Source organism: Bufo bufo, chromosome 5, assembly GCF_905171765.1.
Source record: "Bufo bufo chromosome 5, aBufBuf1.1, whole genome shotgun sequence".
Classification (NCBI taxonomy): domain Eukaryota; kingdom Metazoa; phylum Chordata; class Amphibia; order Anura; family Bufonidae; genus Bufo; species Bufo bufo.
Window position 1 is genome coordinate 60,177,331 of NC_053393.1, and position 6,401 is coordinate 60,183,731.

The following is a 6,401-nucleotide window of genomic DNA, read 5'->3' on the forward strand; positions in this document are numbered from 1 at the left end:
ATGTTTACATGGGACTGCACATTGGAAGGGATTGATGTTATTTACATAGGAGAGAAAATAGACCAACCAATGTTCTTCTGGGAAAAAGACATGCAAATCAGTTTTCCTTTAAAAGAGAAAAGAAACTGAGCATCTCACAGCATTAGGCCACTTTCACACTTGCGTTTTGTGCGGATCCGTCATGGATGGATCCGTTCAGATAATACAACCGTCTGCATCTGTTCAGAACGGATCCGTTTGTATTATCTTTAACATAGCCAAGACGGATCCATCTTGAACACCATTGAAAGTCAATAGAGGACGGATCCGTTTTCTATAGTGCCAGATTGTGTCAGTGAAAACGGATCCGTCCCCATTGACTTACATTGTGTGTCAGGACGGATCCGTTTGGCTCAGTTTCATTAGACGGACACCAAAACGCTGCAAGCAGCGTTTTGGTGTCCGTCTCCAAAGCGGAATGGAGACGGAACGGAGGCAAACTGATGCATCCTGAGCTGCTCCTTTTCCGTTCAGAATGCATTAGGGCAAACTGATCCGTTTTGGACCGCTTGTGAGAGCCCTGAACGGATCTCAAAGCCAACACCTCACCTTCAAACAGTTCTTTTCAGGTGATCACCCTTTATCAGAACTGAGCGGAGAAAATTTGCTTAGCTACCTGAGAGGCCTTTGTCTGGGTCAGGGGGTACTGTTTCTCCTTCAAGAGAACACCTATCATGTATGAGAAGTATTCTAGGCCAGGCAACACTCCTCTTGGTTTCTGGGAAAATATATGCAAATTAGCACATTTTACCTCTGCTGGCATCAGAGAGGCTGAGCTTTCTTTTCCTTTCAGAAGTTAAACTAATTTGCATATCTTTGGATTTCAGAGAAATATGTTCAAATTAGCTTTCCTTCCAAAATGAAAAGAAAGCTAGGCCTCTTTGATGTCAGGAGATATAAGATGTGTTAATTTGCATATATTTTCCCCCAGAAACCCAGAGGAGTGTTGACAGGCTTATAATACACCATATGTAGGTAGGCACTCTTAATAAGAATAATTAGTACCCCTACCTCAGACTCAAACCAGGCAGCTAATTCTTTCTGCTCAGCTTTGATAAATGGCAGTCATTCAGATTTTTTTGCTGGTATGAAGCACTTAGGTCCTGATAGGGCCTGGGCTGCCAGAGGAGACATATAATTAATACAAAAAAGGGACAGGTATCATCATAAATTATCTGGATCTCCATGTGGTAGAATAAAATTTATGACAGCTCAGAGCTGTTGTAGATTTTAGTCATTATTTATGGCATAAGTAGTGATGAATTATCCTTTTTCAGGCTTGGTGAGGGTGGTATAAAATGCAGATTGTGACTATAAAAGTTGCAAATGCATTGAAAAGTCACAAAACCAGTGGATTTGTGACTTTCCTACACCAAAAAGAGGTATTAGGGGAATGATTTCCCCTCTTAGTTTTTTTTGGGGGGGAAGAAAGACTTGTATGTCAGAGGAGTGTTATGTGTTGGTCTCTCTCTGATACATGTAGAATTTATTCTGATCTGAATTGATCACATTATCTTATCTCTATCATAGAAATATGAAAGAGGTTGTGATTGTGGGAACCATATATTCAGACAAGGGAAACAACAGTATTAGTCCATGTAAGTTCTCAAAACCTGGACTCTACAAATAAGGTCATTTTTTAATATGAAATATGCCTAAATTAGGCATTTTTCAAGCGAAGATTGCCATGCAGTAGTTAGTTGCTCCGCAATCTGTAGCTTCTCACCGATGACGCCAGGTCTAAAATTATAGGCATTGCGTTGGCCGGGAAGGGGATGCACCAGCAGGCCCATCTGATTTACCATTTTGTATGCCTGTTTTAGGTGTAGAAAAAGGTCTAAATGTAAATGATACATTCAGAACTTGCAGAGGATTCACCAAATGTATGAAGAGGCTGGCGTCGGTTTAGGAGATTATTAAGACCAAAATCACAGAAAATAAATAATAATGCACTAACACAATGGATGCAAGCATTATATATAGACTAAGCCCTCATTCTGATATAACAAAATCTGAGACTCCTAGACAATATAATAATTTGATCAAAACACATCTGTACCCACCTACCCCGCCAAGGTGGTCTCCTTCAGGCAGGTCCTACGTTACATAGAAATATAGAATGTGTCGGCAGATAAGAACCATTTGGCCCAATATACTGAATACTATGGATAGCCCCTGGCCCTATCTTATATGAAGGATGGCCTTATGCCTATCCCATGCATGCTTAAACTCCTTCACTGTATTTGCAGCTACCACTTTTGCAGGAAGGCTATTCCATGCATCCACTACTCTCTCAGTAAAGTAATACTTCCTGATATTACTTTTAAACCTTTGCCCCTCTAATTTAAAACTACCGTATGTCCTCTTGTAGCAGTTTTTCTTCTTTTAAATATTCTCTCCTCTTGCATAAAAAAATACCAAATTTCCCAAAAATTTGGAAAAATTTGCAAATTTCAAAGTTTCAGTTTCTCTACTTCTGTAATACATAGTAATACCCCCAAAATTGTGATGACTTTACATTCCTCATATGTCTACTTCATGTTTGTATCATTTTGGGAATGCCATTTAATTTTTTGGGGATGTTACATAGCTTAGAAGTTTAGAAGCAAATTTTGAAATTTTTCTGAAATTTTCCATATCCCACTTTTTATGGACCAGTCCAGGTCTGAAGTCATTTTGTGAGGCTTACGTAATAGAAACCACCCAAAAATGACCCCATTTTAGAAATTACACCCCTCAAGGTATTCAAAACTGATTTTACAAACGTTGTTAACCCTTTAGGTCTTTCACAAGACTTCATGGCAAATGGACATAAAATGTAAGAAATTTTCCAATATAATCAATTTTTTCCAGGAACAAAGCAAGGGTTAACTGCCAAACAAAACTCAATATGGGTTGCCCTGATTCTGTAGTTTGCAAAAACACCCCATATGTGGTCCTAAACTACTGTTTGGACAAACGGGAGGACATAGAAGGAGGGGAACGCCATATGGGTTTTGGAAGGCAGATTTTGCAGGACTGGTTTTGTTTATACCATGTCCCATTTCAAGCCCCCCGTTGCACCCCTAGAATAGAAATTCCAAAAAAGTGACTCCATCTAAGAAAGTACTTCCCTCAAGGTATTCAAAACTGGGTTTACAAACTTTGTTAACCCTTTAGGTGTTCCACAAAAGTTAATGGCAGATGGAGAAACAATTTAGGAATTTTGATTTTTTGGAAAATTTTCCATTTTAACCCTTACTTTATTACTGGAAAAAGTGGGTTAACAGCCAAACAAAACTCAATATGGGTTGCCCTGATTCTGTAGTTTGCAGAAACACCCCATATGTAGTCGTAAACTATTATTTGGCTAAACGGCAGGACATAGAAGAAGGGGAATGCCATATGGTTTTTGGAAGGCAGATTTTGGACTGGTTTATTTACACCATGTACCCTTTCAAACACCCTGATGCACCTCTAGAGTAGAAACTCCATAAAAGTGACCCCATCTAGGAAATTACGGGATAAGGTGGTTGTTGTTTTGGGACTATTTTAGGGTAAATATGATTTTTGGTTGCTCTATATTACACTTTTTTGAGGCAAGGTAACAAAAAATTTATATTCTAAAATTGGTTCTACATTCGCTATTAAGTTTTGTGGAACACCTAAAGGGTTAACAAAGTTTGTAAAGTAACTTTTGAATACCTTGAGGGGTGTAGTTTCTTAGATGTGGTCACTTTTTTGGAGTTTCTAGTCTAGGCTACATCAGGGGGGCTTCTAATGGGACATGGTGTAAATAAACCAGTCCATTAAAATCTGCCTTCCAGAAACCATATGGCGTTCCCTTCGTTCTATGCCCTGCCGTGTGGCTATATAGCCATTTACGACCACATATGGGGTGTTCCTGCAAACTACAGAATCAGGGCAATATATATTTAGTTTTGTTTGGCTGTTAACCCTTGCTTTATTACCAGAAAAAAAGGATTCAAATGGAAATTTTGCCCAAAAATTTGTGTTTTGGCACCGTTTTTATTTTATATTTTTAACGCTGTTCATCCGAGGAGTTTGGTCAAATGTTATTTTTATAGGGCAGATTCTTACGGACGCGGCGATACCTAATATGTCTACATTTTAAAATTTATTTAGATTTTACACTATATTATAATTTTAGGAACAAAAAAAAAATATTTTAGTATCTCCATAGCCTGGGAGCTACAGTTTTTTTTTTTTTTTGTTGGGCGACTATCTAAAGTAGGGGCTTATTTTTTGTGGAATGAGATGGCGGTTTTATTGGCACTAATTGGGGGTGCATATGACATTTTGATCGCTCGCTATTACACTTTTTGTGATGTTAGGTGACAAAAAATGGCTTTTTTACACGTTTTTTTTTTTTTCTTTTTTTTTATGCTGTTCATCCAGGGGGGTTGGGTTAAATGTATTTTTATAGAGAAGATTTTTACGGACACGCCGATGCCCAATATTTATGGCTCTCAGACTTTGGAGACACTAAGCAGGCATCCTCAAACTGCGGCCCTCCAGATGTTGCAAAACTACAATTCCCACCATGCCCTGCTGATAGCTGTAGGTTGTCTGGGCATGCTGGGAGTTATAGTTTGGAAGAAGTTTGGAAAAAAAAAGTCTCCAAAGTCTGAGAGCCATAGTTTTTTTATGTTCTCTAGGGGACTGTTGGGGATTATAAAAATTTAGTACTCCATGGAAGTTTGATACTCCCTGAAGCAATCGATAACGCAGAGGCCCGGATGATCGGGGCACGTGTCACATTGAGTGGTGGTGTCCTTCCGTATCCCCCTCCTGTGACACACTGCACTTTTTTTTGGGTTCGTCCCTTCTTGCCAGTATGGGGGACCACACCTGGAAAATGTTGGCCAGGGAAGATCCGGGCGCCTCCAATTCCCGAGGTACTCTGACCTGCTCTTTCCCGGTCTGAAAAGATCAGGTCCTTGAGGACTGCCTCATAGAATTGGAGGAATGTCTTTGTGCTGCCAGCGCTTCGGGATAGTACAAAAGCGTTGTACAAGGCAACCTGTACCAAGTAGACTGCAACTTTTTTGTACCATGCCCGGGTTTTGCGCATGGCATTATATGGCTTGAGGACTTGATCAGAGAGATCAACTCCTCCCATATACCGATTGTAGTTGACGATACAATCGGGCTTGAGGACCGTTGCCGCGGGACCTCGCACAGGGACAGGGGTGATGCTGTTACCATGGATTGTGAACAGTATAAGGACATCCCTCGGGATAGGTACCTGGAGGGGGTATGTAAGGAGGCCGCGTTGATTTTTCCGCACGGTCCCACAAGCGGACGTGGATCTGGCGGCAAGGGACCTGAACAAGGTGATACTAGTATAAAAGTTATCCACGTATAGGTGGTAACCCTTATCTAGCAGTGGGTGCATAAGGTCCCACACGAGTTTCCCGCTAACACCTAGAGTGGGGGGACATTCTGGGGGTTCAATACGGGAATCTCTTTCCTCGTACACACGAAATTTGTAAGTGTACCCTGAGGTACTCTCACAAATTTTGTACATTTTTACGCCATACCTCGCCCGCTTAGTGGGAATGTATTGGCGGAAACGGAGTCTCCCCTTGAACGCAACGAGAGACTCATCAACCGCGACCTCTCTTCCAGGTACGTATGCCTGCACAAATTTGGCCCGAAGTGATCGATGACCGGCCGTATCTTATACAGACGGTCATGGGAAGGATCACCTCGGGGGGGACATGCTGCATTATCTGAATAATGCAGACATTTCCGGATGACCTCAAACCGGGGGCGTGTCATGGCCATACTGTAGAGTGGGGTCTGGTAGAGGACGTCCCCACTCCAGTATTGCCTGACACTGGGTTTTTGCACTAGACCCATGTGCAGCACGAGGCCCCAAAATGTCCTCATCTTGGCTGCACTGACCGGCGTCCAGCCACCGGGTCTAGCCAAAAAGAAGCCCGGGTGCTGAGCAACGAACTGTTGGGCGTACAGGTTCGTCTGCTACACCATCAGATTCACAAATGGGTCACTGAAAAAAAAACTAAAAAAGTCCATTTCAGTGAAGCTTACTGTGGGAATCTGGATTCCTGGATAGCCAACAAAATCTGGAATCTCGGGCTCAAAATCCACTGAGGGACACAGGCTATGTTCACCGGTAGGGGGCTCCGATGGGCTTCTTTGGTGGGCCGGGAAACCAGTACGAGCCCCAGGGCGGCTCGTACTAGGGTGGGCCACAGGGTCCCTAGCACGTCTCCACCGCCTTGGGGGCTCATCGTCATCAGATGATGATGAGGAGTATGTGGATGACAAGAGGAACGTGGGCTTATCCTCATCCTCACTGGGGCTCTCGAAGTAAAAAATAAACAAAAAAAAAA